At 40.4% G+C, this 13,761-nt stretch overlaps 1 long non-coding RNA gene across 1 annotated transcript; it reads left to right on the top strand.

Moving 5' to 3' along the window:
* Positions 1-551: 551 nt before the first annotated feature.
* LOC112199995 lies at positions 552-1,406 on the top strand. The gene is made up of 3 exons (XR_002936122.2): positions 552-872; positions 965-1,035; positions 1,231-1,406. It is a non-coding gene; the product is annotated as an uncharacterized LOC112199995 (long non-coding RNA).
* The last annotated feature ends 12,355 nt before the right edge of the window (positions 1,407-13,761 follow it).

Here is a 13,761-nt window from a genome sequence, read left to right as displayed (position 1 = left end):
GTCCAGCCACTTCAGATTTCAGGGTGAAATCTAGGGCGGGCCCTGTCACTCTAGCTATCTTGGGAAGCTCATGATGGTTCTCTTTGGATGTACGTGGAGACAAAGTCCTCGACTCTTCAACTTCTCATCACAAAGTAGTGAAGTACTCTCTTCCTCTTTGGGAATATCGGCTACAATGAATAAGGGATTATGGTATATGACTTCAAGCTCCGCATCCTCATCATTAGATAAGCCATCATCTTCTTCAAAATCATGTTCAAGTAGGGGTGGGTTCGCGAAACTGAAAACCGAAAAAAACAGAGCCGAAAGCCGAACCGAAGCCGAAAATAGCCGAACCGAAAAAAACCGCACCGAAATGAAAAAAACCGAACTGAACCGAACCGGTTCGGTTCTGTTTTCGGTTTTAGGGTGTTAAAAACCGAAATGAACCGAACCGAACCAAACCGAAGTTACCAAAACGACGTCGTTTTGGTGTTAAGTCAGAAACCGTAGAGGCCCGCCGCGATATAAATACTCTCTCACTTCACAGACTCACGCCTTTGCTTCTTTAGTTTCTTCTTTCAGTCTTTCATTCCTCTCCTCGGCGCCTCAGCAATTCAATCCTTAATCAAAACTTCAGTTCCTCCCTTCCTTAATCCTCCATCAGCTTTTGACTTCGATCGGATTCTTCTGAGGCGAAGCGGTTACAACCAAGGGTTTTCTGGGTTTGAATCTTCCTCTCTTCGTGTCATTTAATACTACTGCTACTCTCACTCCTTCATCACGTAGATCTGATAACCAGCCCCAGACAACAAATCATGATGAAGTTATTGGCTGACAGTTTGGATATCTTGTATCACATGTCTTCGTCCTTTCCGAGCTTTGTTGCGAAGGTAGGTTCCTTGTACCGAATTTCAGTTAAAGATTGTTCAATCATTCTGATATTGTGGTTGGTAATCCTGGATTTGTTTTGATTTGGGCAAAGGTGGTAACTTGGTATCTACTAGAGGTGTTAATGGTGGAAAAGAAGCCTCAGGTTCCTGCTCCTGTAGCAAAGTAAGTTGCTTTCTTTCTGGTTCAATTTCTTTATGTAGATCGGTGGTTGCTGAAAATTGTCTTGTTGCTTCTCTTTCTTGATGGGTTCTTAATTTTGTTCTGCAATCTCAAAGTAGTTTATCTTATTGTTAGCCTTCAATCTAAATGGGTTATTGGATGACAAAAGTCTTTGTATTGTTTTGTTTGGATTATCAGATCCAGTAGCCACTAGCCAAGGTAATAGAATAGATCTGAGTTCAAAAGATCCGAGCTTTGTTGCCAAGGTATGTTTAAAAACGAAGGAATAGAAAAGATATGTTTTTAAAAGATCAGAACTTTGTACTGGCCCTTCATATTCTTGATCTTAACATTGTTCTTGTGTATGTTGTATAAGACAGTGAGTTGGTCCGGTCGAATTGCGAAGCAAGGCTAAAAGGAGGATGTTTATCAGTGGGTATGTCTATCAGTAAATTTTTGTTTAGCTTGACTATTGGCTTGTTCTTTTTGTCTGTCTAATTGATGGTCATCTGCTATCTACTTCTAGATTTGGTCTATTGTCTTAGGATTCTTCTGTTTTACACTTACACTTTGTATCTTGATCTGAAGTATGAGTATTGTTTCGATAGGCTCTTTGCAAAAGTCAAAGTCAAAAGGTTATCGACTTAGAGACTTAGAGAAAACCATCTCAGAAGGTTATCCCATCACAATACTGCAATTATGTTATCTTTTGTTACCTTTCTTATCTATCTAAGATGCTCATTCCTCCTTTGCTTCCCTACGGATGCCAAGATTGCTCTATTGGGTTAGGTGCTCCAGTTAGAGCAAACATGAGAACTGGTGGTGTTACAGATGCTGCGGTTACATCATCCCTATTGGAGATTGTAAGTCCCCATCACTCTTAATCATCCTTACTGAACTAAGTTGTAAAAAAAGCATGGTAGTTGCTTTAATCTTATTTACCTTTACCTTAATGGATAGTGATACTGGATGCATGTTCGTGTCACCTTCACAAGTAGTTTCAATTCTAATTACAATTATATGTTAGGCCATTAAATATGGGCTGTGTTTTCAACTTTTCATTGAGTATCATTCAGTTTTTTTTTTTTTTTTTGGTATGATGTAATTATGATTGCTTTATTGATACAATGCAGGAGCTGTGTCAAAGATTATATGGAGAGAACAAGCACCAAGGCTGGGACAACAGAGGGATTGACGTTTTTTTTTTTTTTTTGGGGGGTCTTTCAATTATGGGGTTAATTGTTTGTTTGTATATTTTTCTTATTTTTTTTTTCAATTTTGAGATGGCCCCAATGGCCATGATTCATAATTTCCTAGTTCTCAGAGAAATTTATGTAAGTGAGGGACTAAAAGGGCAAAAATAGAAGAACGACCTGTCAAACTGGGCTAAAAAGAAAAAAAAACCATTAGGAAATAATTTTTAGTTGAAAAAAATCTAACTCTGGCCAAAAAAATAATTAACGAGTATTAAATGATTTTTTTATTAAAAAAAACCGAACCGGGCCGGATCAAACCGAACCGAACAACTCGGTGTGGTTTTCGGTTTTCAAATCTAAAAAATATAAAACTGTTGGGCAAAAATTGTACAAAGTGTAAAATGTCACCCAACGTAATTTCACTCGTATTCATTAACAGAATAGAGTTTTAATTATTTCGGGTTCGACCCATTCAAGACAGAATGTGTCTCTTAATTACAATCCCTTATTACAAGAGAAACACCCTTTGATTCCATTTATAAAGAAACCAGTGTGTGGTTGTTTGTTTTTGCGGCTGCACCCGAATTTTGAAATGGGTTGCCTACGTACCCGGGAAGGGATCAAGCCACTCGTAGTTCAAGAGTTCCAATGAGTGGATGACCCATTGGAGGGCTTGGATTTTTTTTTGGAATAGGAATAGTGTTTAGGATGCGGTTGCATCTAGATTATTTGATTCCAGATTGCCTACATACCCTTGCGGGATCAAACCACATGTAGTTCCAGGATTTTGGGATTTAAATGGGTAGATGACCCATTTATTTTTGGATTTGTGTTTGAGATATTTGTGAGGGTTTAGAGCCCTTGAATTTGATTTTGGGTGATTTGGGAATGATTTGATTTTTCTGGTGTTTGGGCGAATTTGACTGGTGGAGTCAGAGATTTGGATTTGCTGAATTTGACTGGTGGAGTCAGGGATTCGATTTGGATTTGCGGTTGCATCTAGTGGGTCGCTAGATTGCCTACATACCCTGTGAAGGGATCAAACCATTGTAGTTCTGACCTAATACGCTATGGCTTTGAGCTTTCCTGGTTTTGTACCAAAAGAAATTTTATTTTGGGTTTCGAACACGGAACCAATGTCCGGATAATTCTTATTTGGACACCCACGATGCCGAGTGAACTCCAAGTCGCGTTTCGCAGTCTTCGTCTTGAACTCGGTGACACCCATGAAGCCTCTGTCTCCTCAGGCACCAAATTTATTATGGACACCCGTGAGAAGTTTATCGGAGACCCAAATTTGATAAGGGCACCCAGCTACTATTTTTATTTTCTTCTCCCATGCTTTTATTTTCTTCCCTTTCTTATTTTCCTTTTGTCCCCAGCTATTCCGCTTTTTTTCTTTTATTTCCCAGACAAACACGAGCCTGTCTTGAGGATGAATTGGAGATAAACAAAGCACAGTTGGAAGGCAAAGTCGCGACTTGGCTTCTTCATAGGAGAAATTTCAATGACCTTCGCCAAATTTAGGGGAATCTGGGGTGAAACCCCCTTCAGTTGATATTCAGAGACTCCAGCGATTTGTGGGTGAGACCAAATTTACTTTAATCACCCAATTTTGAGCCTTGAATCATCGAAACTGCTATCTCGAGTTCTATCCCCTTGATTGCAGTTGTCATTGAAGAAGAACATGTTGGCACTTGCATTTGTTTTCACATTGAAATGCATGTGTTTAAAACTACAGAGCAGACCTTGTTCCATTTTGTCTCATGCAAAGAGAAAAGCCACCTTTATTGAACTTTCATGATTAATCTGCAACACACACCGCCAAGCTTAATTATTGTCTTCTTTAACATGCTTTTCTTTTTATTTGAGTTTTGTCCTTGGTGTTGGAGAAAACTTGATCACGTGATCATGCTCCATTAAGTGACATTCCAAGATGTGATTTTGTCATCTTACTGAAGAACAACTGAAACACTCGAGTTTCTTTATATCCTTGTTTGTTTTAATGAACTGAACCACTTTCCAGTGGGTAAGTTGTAGTGTCGAACTGCACGGTTAATTTTTGTTGTTTTCCCTTCGTTCTTTCATTCTAGTTGAAGAGAAAACCATCCGAGCTTGCTTTGAGTTTTGAGAGCAGCAGACTCAAAGTTTCAAGGACTCTCTTTGTTCGGATGTTTTTGTTAGAATAGTTTGACAGGGAAGCTTTTTGCTTTCTTTTTCTTTGCTGTCAGTGAGGATGAGAGAGTCAAGTTCAACTTGCATGTTTGACATTCCTTGCAAACTTGAGCAGAGCACTTTTGGGGCGCTGCTGGAACTTGAGAGCAAGGCTTGCTGCTGCAATATGGGGAGGCCTGTTGCTGGGATTTGAGAGCGCAAGGCCTACAGGGGAGGCGCTGCCCTGATATGTTCATCGGGACGCTGCCCGGCATGGTCATCGGACGCGCAGCTCCGGCATGGTATTTTTGTTCTTTGTTTTTACTTTAGTACGGCATCGTTGAGAGGCCTGTGAACACCCAAAGAGGAGGCGGAGCCTGTGAGCATTCAAAGAGAAGGTGGAGCATGGAAGGGAGGAAATCTCAACCTTTGTGGTGTCTTGAATATCTCCTCTGAACCTTGTCTTCCAAGCTGCTTCCTCCCTCTGCAATTCCACGCTGTTGTGCTCCTGACGTTCTTGTCCTCCTGCTGCCTCTTCACGTTGCAGCGTTGTGTCTCCCCCCCTTTGTTTCTTTTCACGTAGCCCTTTTATAGTGAACTGGTGATGAGTTTGATTTCTAATCAACATGGAGGGTTTTGGAGTCCCACTGAAATTGAAACAGTTTGGGAACTTGTGTTCCAAGAACCCGTGAAAGGCTGCACTCTTATCTTTGTAATTGCATTGTTATCTAGATTCTTAATTAACAAAGCTAGGAGTCAACACGGTTTTGTAAAAGCCAATATGGGCCACCTTGCTGCCTCTAAGCTTTTCCTTTTGCTTAGAGTTTCAATAGCTATCAATCTCGACCATTCTCTGTTTTTTTTTATTAGAGGCTTTTATTTGTACTTTATTTTTCTTTTTACAAATAAAGCACTCATGTTCTCGTTTAGTGAGATGGGCCTCTTATGTGATTTTTTTTTATTTAAACAGTTGCCCCCAAGCGTCGTGCGTGGAACAGCCTTGCACGTGCGAGGCTTGTCAAATCTATTAGCCTTGATGCCCCATAAATGAATCTTTTGTGCTTTGTAGTTTATACTCATACAAGCTAGGAGTTTTTGAAAATTGTGTAGCTTGGTAGCATTTGATCACAATCTGTCAGCGAGAGAATGTGCTTGAGATTTTTCCTTCTTACCTGGATCAGCCTAGAAGGGATTGCACCTTACCAGGATTTTCCTTGAGGAGTTTTCCTCTCACTCGAATCTTTCTCGAAGAGTTTTCTCCTTACTTACATCAAGTTAGAGGGGATTTCTAGTTTTCTCCATACACATCAAGCTCGAGGAGATCTCTACTCACTAGAATCTTCACCGAGGAGATTCCTTCTCATTTAAATCAACCTCGAGAAGATTTCCCCTCACCTGGATTTGTTTCGATTGAATCAACTTGGAGAAGATTTCCTCTCACCCAGATCTCCCTCAAGAAGATTTCTCCTCGAAGAGTTTCCTTGACTTGTATTCCTTCCAGGAGCTTTGATGACAAGCTGCATCCTTTTGTCCCATGCACGTGTTCAGCAAACCTCATGATTATGGATTTGGGAAGCTCTTGAGCTATCTTGCAATTGCCAGTTGTATGATTCTTCTTATGTTTTGATAAACCAAATGCTTCCTGCTGGTTGTCGGAGTTTGATTCATATTTTGAAGAAGATTCCAACGATCAACTAATGATGCTCATGTAACAGCAACTTGATAAACCAATCTCTGCTTCCCTGTTTGATCTCATATGAAAATATGTTAGGAAACAAAGAGATTGTTTTGAAAATATGGCTGAATCTAGTTTATTTGCTAGACTGCCTACGTATCCTGTGAAGGAATCAAGCCAAACGTAGTTCACACGATTGATTCAGGAATTTTTTTTGGGTGGAAGCATCTAGTGTTAACACTAGACTGCCTACGTACCCCTTTTGAGGGATCAAGCCGCCGTAGTTCAGGGTGCTTCTTCTTCTTTTTTTTTTTTTTTTTTTTTTTTTTTTAGCCTTAACTTTTGCTTGAACTACCCTTTGTGGGTTTTTTCGTTCAACAGGCTTTTTCATTTTTCATTCATCATCTTTTTTTTTTTTTTGTGGCTCTAAATTTTTCTTGGATCGCCTTTTCAGGTTTTCAATCCAACGAGCTCTTTTTTTTTTTTTTTTTTTGTAGCACTGTTTGAGTTCGCTGACCATTATTTGAGCTTCACTTTGGTGACGATGTCTCCACCTCTATTTCCTTGTTGTTGATCATTTCTTGAATTATGTTCTTCAAAATGAAACAATCCCTTGTTGGATGACTGACAATATGATGGTAGCAACAAAATTCGCGGTTCTTGGTCTTGTTGATATCACTTGGTCGTTTTGGTTCAGGAAGCTCAATTGCTTTTGCTTTGTAGAGCTCACTGAATATTTGTTCGACGTCATCATCATCAAAAGAGTACTTGACTTCTTTTCTTTCTTTGAGAGTGAGTTTTCTTGACCTTTCTTTTCCTTTGCATGCATTTGACTTTTCATCAGTTTTGACAAAGGTAGCTAATGAGTCTCTTGTACTGTCAGTTTTCTTACCTTTGAAGATCATCCCTTGTGTCGAGGTTTTCTTACGAGCAATCTGTCTTTCGACATTACTAGCCTTTGAGACAAGCGCATCGAATGTTTGAGGCTCTGCGGTGCTAACAAAAGTTGCTATTTCTGGAAGGAGATTGTTTGAGCATATTTGTACTGCAGATTGTTCTGTCAATTTCTCCGAGCATTGGAGATTTAAGCTCCTCCATCTAGAAATGAACGCATTGACGCCTTCATCGAGCTTTTGTTTAGTGTCAGCCAAGTCAATTATTGAGACTTTCTTCTTTGAGGTGACAAACTGTGCTAGGAAGGCTTTTTGCATGTCATCCCATGTGACGATAGAACCAGTTTGTAGTTGAGTGTACCAGGTAAAAGCTGCTCCTTTAAGAGATTGGACAAACTGCCTGATTAATAATGCATCGACCTGTGATGTTTCCCCACAAGCTGAGTAGAAATGAGCCAAATGTTCATGAGGAGAACTATTTACTCCATCGAACTTGTCAAAAGTTGGCCTCTGATACCCTTTGGGAAATGGTAATGCATCATAATGGGCAGGATATGGTTTCAAATACCCAGAAATTGGGGGTTTTAGAGACAACTGGAACTCTCTGATCCCTTCAGCTATCATAGTCTTGACGTCTTGTAGCGTGAACGCATTTGAATCAGAATGACCAGATCTCTCGTCGTTCTTTTTCTCTTTGTCCTTTTCATTCATAAGGAGAGCACACTTTGCAACAAGATCAGCAATTTCAGCATCTTTCGCAGCTAGACGTTTAACTACTTCGGCTTCAACGTCAGCACGCTTTTTGGCTTCCAGCTCTTTGTCAGCTTGCCTTTGAGCTATTTCTGCTTCAGCTTGAGCTAGTCTCGCTTGCAATTGTTTCATTTGCTCCTCAAGTGTTGATGTATTAGTCATCATAACTGACACAGTCTCAGACTTTATGTCTGTATTTTTCTTGGACCATTTAGAGGTTTCTGTTGACCGAGTATGAGGTCTTGGTTTGACTTGAAACTCGGGAAATGCCCCGCTGATGTATTAGCTTGAAATGCCCCCTGCGGCATTGCAACACTTTTCTCTTTCTTGGACGAACTGTCAGAGATTGTAATGAACTTAACAGTTTGAGATCTTTTGGAAGTTGCGGACACTTTGATGAACATCAATGTCGGGTGTTGAAGTGATTGTTGTGGGGACTTGAGGGTCTGGGCTCCAGGCCTTGTTAGAACCTCATCTTCTTTCTTAGTGGATGTCACATTTTTCGTGGAAAGTATACCGGTTTGGGTATCCACGTGTATTGATGGTATAGTGATCAAATTGATTGGAAATGAGTCAATCATAATTTGAGTGATAACAGGGGCATGATATGTCTCAACTGTTGAAGCCTGGATGACTTTCAAAGTTGTCGATGTATTTTGAGTAGCTACTGTTGATTGGACTGCTTGAGTAGCTTCGTCTGATTGAGCCTTAGTGGCGTTTCTCCTTAGAGCTCTTGCAACCCTCCTCCTTGCATTTCTGAGGGCATTCTTTGAAGGTGCTTTCTTCAATTGGGTCTTGTCAATCGTCAAGGAAGTCTTGTTCACTTTGACCTCATGGTTGGGCTTCGATAAATTGCTTGAAATTGAAGCTTGATCAATGATGAATGATTTGCAATGACCAGCTTGTCTTGCACGTCCATCCTTTGATTGAGTACCCTTGAGCTCATGGAAGTAGATTGTTACTTGTGGTGCCATTTTGTTTCCTGAGACAAACAAGTAACAAAATCGATTAATCTCTTAATAAATGGAGATGAAAGGGAAAATGGGTCCCACTGGGCGTGCCAAAAATTATGTTGGGCAAAAATTGTACAAAGTGTAAAATGTCACCCAACGTAATTTCACTCGTATTCATTAACAGAATAGAGTTTTAATTATTTCGGGTTCGACCCATTCAAGACAGAATGTGTCTCTTAATTACAATCCCTTATTACAAGAGAAACACCCTTTGATTCCATTTATAAAGAAACCAGTGTGTGGTTGTTTGTTTTTGCGGCTGCACCCGAATTTTGAAATGGGTTGCCTACGTACCCGGGAAGGGATCAAGCCACTCGTAGTTCAAGAGTTCCAATGAGTGGATGACCCATTGGAGGGCTTGGATTTTTTTTTGGAATAGGAATAGTGTTTAGGATGCGGTTGCATCTAGATTATTTGATTCCAGATTGCCTACATACCCTTGCGGGATCAAACCACATGTAGTTCCAGGATTTTGGGATTTAAATGGGTAGATGACCCATTTATTTTTGGATTTGTGTTTGAGATATTTGTGAGGGTTTAGAGCCCTTGAATTTGATTTTGGGTGATTTGGGAATGATTTGATTTTTCTGGTGTTTGGGCGAATTTGACTGGTGGAGTCAGAGATTTGGATTTGCTGAATTTGACTGGTGGAGTCAGGGATTCGATTTGGATTTGCGGTTGCATCTAGTGGGTCGCTAGATTGCCTACATACCCTGTGAAGGGATCAAACCATTGTAGTTCTGACCTAATACGCTATGGCTTTGAGCTTTCCTGGTTTTGTACCAAAAGAAATTTTATTTTGGGTTTCGAACACGGAACCAATGTCCGGATAATTCTTATTTGGACACCCACGATGCCGAGTGAACTCCAAGTCGCGTTTCGCAGTCTTCGTCTTGAACTCGGTGACACCCATGAAGCCTCTGTCTCCTCAGGCACCAAATTTATTATGGACACCCGTGAGAAGTTTATCGGAGACCCAAATTTGATAAGGGCACCCAGCTACTATTTTTATTTTCTTCTCCCATGCTTTTATTTTCTTCCCTTTCTTATTTTCCTTTTGTCCCCAGCTATTCCGCTTTTTTTCTTTTATTTCCCAGACAAACACGAGCCTGTCTTGAGGATGAATTGGAGATAAACAAAGCACAGTTGGAAGGCAAAGTCGCGACTTGGCTTCTTCATAGGAGAAATTTCAATGACCTTCGCCAAATTTAGGGGAATCTGGGGTGAAACCCCCTTCAGTTGATATTCAGAGACTCCAGCGATTTGTGGGTGAGACCAAATTTACTTTAATCACCCAATTTTGAGCCTTGAATCATCGAAACTGCTATCTCGAGTTCTATCCCCTTGATTGCAGTTGTCATTGAAGAAGAACATGTTGGCACTTGCATTTGTTTTCACATTGAAATGCATGTGTTTAAAACTACAGAGCAGACCTTGTTCCATTTTGTCTCATGCAAAGAGAAAAGCCACCTTTATTGAACTTTCATGATTAATCTGCAACACACACCGCCAAGCTTAATTATTGTCTTCTTTAACATGCTTTTCTTTTTATTTGAGTTTTGTCCTTGGTGTTGGAGAAAACTTGATCACGTGATCATGCTCCATTAAGTGACATTCCAAGATGTGATTTTGTCATCTTACTGAAGAACAACTGAAACACTCGAGTTTCTTTATATCCTTGTTTGTTTTAATGAACTGAACCACTTTCCAGTGGGTAAGTCGTAGTGTCGAACTGCACGGTTAATTTTTGTTGTTTTCCCTTCGTTCTTTCATTCTAGTTGAAGAGAAAACCATCCGAGCTTGCTTTGAGTTTTGAGAGCAGCAGACTCAAAGTTTCAAGGACTCTCTTTGTTCGGATGTTTTTGTTAGAATAGTTTGACAGGGAAGCTTTTTGCTTTCTTTTTTCTTTGCTGTCAGTGAGGATGAGAGAGTCAAGTTCAACTTGCATGTTTGACATTCCTTGCAAACTTGAGCAGAGCACTTTTGGGGCGCTGCTGGAACTTGAGAGCAAGGCTTGCTGCTGCAATATGGGGAGGCCTGTTGCTGGGATTTGAGAGCGCAAGGCCTACAGGGGAGGCGCTGCCCTGATATGTTCATCGGGACGCTGCCCGGCATGGTCATCGGACGCGCAGCTCCGGCATGGTATTTTTGTTCTTTTGTTTTTACTTTAGTACGGCATCGTTGAGAGGCCTGTGAACACCCAAAGAGGAGGCGGAGCCTGTGAGCATTCAAAGAGAAGGTGGAGCATGGAAGGGAGGAAATCTCAACCTTTGTGGTGTCTTGAATATCTCCTCTGAACCTTGTCTTCCAAGCTGCTTCCTCCCTCTGCAATTCCACGCTGTTGTGCTCCTGACGTTCTTGTCCTCCTGCTGCCTCTTCACGTTGCAGCGTTGTGTCTCCCCCCCTTTGTTTCTTTTCACGTAGCCCTTTTATAGTGAACTGGTGATGAGTTTGATTTCTAATCAACATGGAGGGTTTTGGAGTCCCACTGAAATTGAAACAGTTTGGGAACTTGTGTTCCAAGAACCCGTGAAAGGCTGCACTCTTATCTTTGTAATTGCATTGTTATCTAGATTCTTAATTAACAAAGCTAGGAGTCAACACGGTTTTGTAAAAAGCCAATATGGGCCACCTTGCTGCCTCTAAGCTTTTCCTTTTGCTTAGAGTTTCAATAGCTATCAATCTCGACCATTCTCTGTTTTTTTTTATTAGAGGCTTTTATTTGTACTTTATTTTTCTTTTTACAAATAAAGCACTCATGTTCTCGTTTAGTGAGATGGGCCTCTTATGTGATTTTTTTTTTATTTAAACAGTTGCCCCCCAAGCGTCGTGCGTGGAACAGCCTTGCACGTGCGAGGCTTGTCAAATCTATTAGCCTTGATGCCCCATAAATGAATCTTTTGTGCTTTGTAGTTTATACTCATACAAGCTAGGAGTTTTTGAAAATTGTGTAGCTTGGTAGCATTTGATCACAATCTGTCAGCGAGAGAATGTGCTTGAGATTTTTCCTTCTTACCTGGATCAGCCTAGAAGGGATTGCACCTTACCAGGATTTTCCTTGAGGAGTTTTCCTCTCACTCGAATCTTTCTCGAAGAGTTTTCTCCTTACTTACATCAAGTTAGAGGGGATTTCTAGTTTTCTCCATACACATCAAGCTCGAGGAGATCTCTACTCACTAGAATCTTCACCGAGGAGATTCCTTCTCATTTAAATCAACCTCGAGAAGATTTCCCCTCACCTGGATTTGTTTCGATTGAATCAACTTGGAGAAGATTTCCTCTCACCCAGATCTCCCTCAAGAAGATTTCTCCTCGAAGAGTTTCCTTGACTTGTATTCCTTCCAGGAGCTTTGATGACAAGCTGCATCCTTTTGTCCCATGCACGTGTTCAGCAAACCTCATGATTATGGATTTGGGAAGCTCTTGAGCTATCTTGCAATTGCCAGTTGTATGATTCTTCTTATGTTTTGATAAACCAAATGCTTCCTGCTGGTTGTCGGAGTTTGATTCATATTTTGAAGAAGATTCCAACGATCAACTAATGATGCTCATGTAACAGCAACTTGATAAACCAATCTCTGCTTCCCTGTTTGATCTCATATGAAAAATATGTTAGGAAACAAAGAGATTGTTTTGAAAATATGGCTGAATCTAGTTTATTTGCTAGACTGCCTACGTATCCTGTGAAGGAATCAAGCCAAACGTAGTTCACACGATTGATTCAGGAAATTTTTTTTTGGGTGGAAGCATCTAGTGTTAACACTAGACTGCCTACGTACCCCTTTTGAGGGATCAAGCCGCCGTAGTTCAGGGTGCTTCTTCTTCTTTTTTTTTTTTTTTTTTTTTTTTTTTAGCCTTAACTTTTGCTTGAACTACCCTTTGTGGGTTTTTTCGTTCAACAGGCTTTTTCATTTTTCATTCATCATCTTTTTTTTTTTTTTGTGGCTCTAAATTTTTCTTGGATCGCCTTTTCAGGTTTTCAATCCAACGAGCTCTTTTTTTTTTTTTTTTTTTTGTAGCACTGTTTGAGTTCGCTGACCATTATTTGAGCTTCACTTTGGTGACGATGTCTCCACCTCTATTTCCTTGTTGTTGATCATTTCTTGAATTATGTTCTTCAAAATGAAACAATCCCTTGTTGGATGACTGACAATATGATGGTAGCAACAAAATTCGCGGTTCTTGGTCTTGTTGATATCACTTGGTCGTTTTGGTTCAGGAAGCTCAATTGCTTTTGCTTTGTAGAGCTCACTGAATATTTGTTCGACGTCATCATCATCAAAAGAGTACTTGACTTCTTTTCTTTCTTTGAGAGTGAGTTTTCTTGACCTTTCTTTTCCTTTGCATGCATTTGACTTTTCATCAGTTTTGACAAAGGTAGCTAATGAGTCTCTTGTACTGTCAGTTTTCTTACCTTTGAAGATCATCCCTTGTGTCGAGGTTTTCTTACGAGCAATCTGTCTTTCGACATTACTAGCCTTTGAGACAAGCGCATCGAATGTTTGAGGCTCTGCGGTGCTAACAAAAGTTGCTATTTCTGGAAGGAGATTGTTTGAGCATATTTGTACTGCAGATTGTTCTGTCAATTTCTCCGAGCATTGGAGATTTAAGCTCCTCCATCTAGAAATGAACGCATTGACGCCTTCATCGAGCTTTTGTTTAGTGTCAGCCAAGTCAATTATTGAGACTTTCTTCTTTGAGGTGACAAACTGTGCTAGGAAGGCTTTTTGCATGTCATCCCATGTGACGATAGAACCAGTTTGTAGTTGAGTGTACCAGGTAAAAGCTGCTCCTTTAAGAGATTGGACAAACTGCCTGATTAATAATGCATCGACCTGTGATGTTTCCCCACAAGCTGAGTAGAAATGAGCCAAATGTTCATGAGGAGAACTATTTACTCCATCGAACTTGTCAAAAGTTGGCCTCTGATACCCTTTGGGAAATGGTAATGCATCATAATGGGCAGGATATGGTTTCAAATACCCAGAAATTGGGGGTTTTAGAGACAACTGGAACTCTCTGATCCCTTCAGCTATCATAGTCTTGAC

Source organism: Rosa chinensis, chromosome 4, assembly GCF_002994745.2.
Source record: "Rosa chinensis cultivar Old Blush chromosome 4, RchiOBHm-V2, whole genome shotgun sequence".
Taxonomy (NCBI): domain Eukaryota; kingdom Viridiplantae; phylum Streptophyta; class Magnoliopsida; order Rosales; family Rosaceae; genus Rosa; species Rosa chinensis.
The sequence above is the reverse complement of the archived record's forward strand: the minus strand, read 5'-3'. Positions and strand labels throughout refer to the sequence as shown.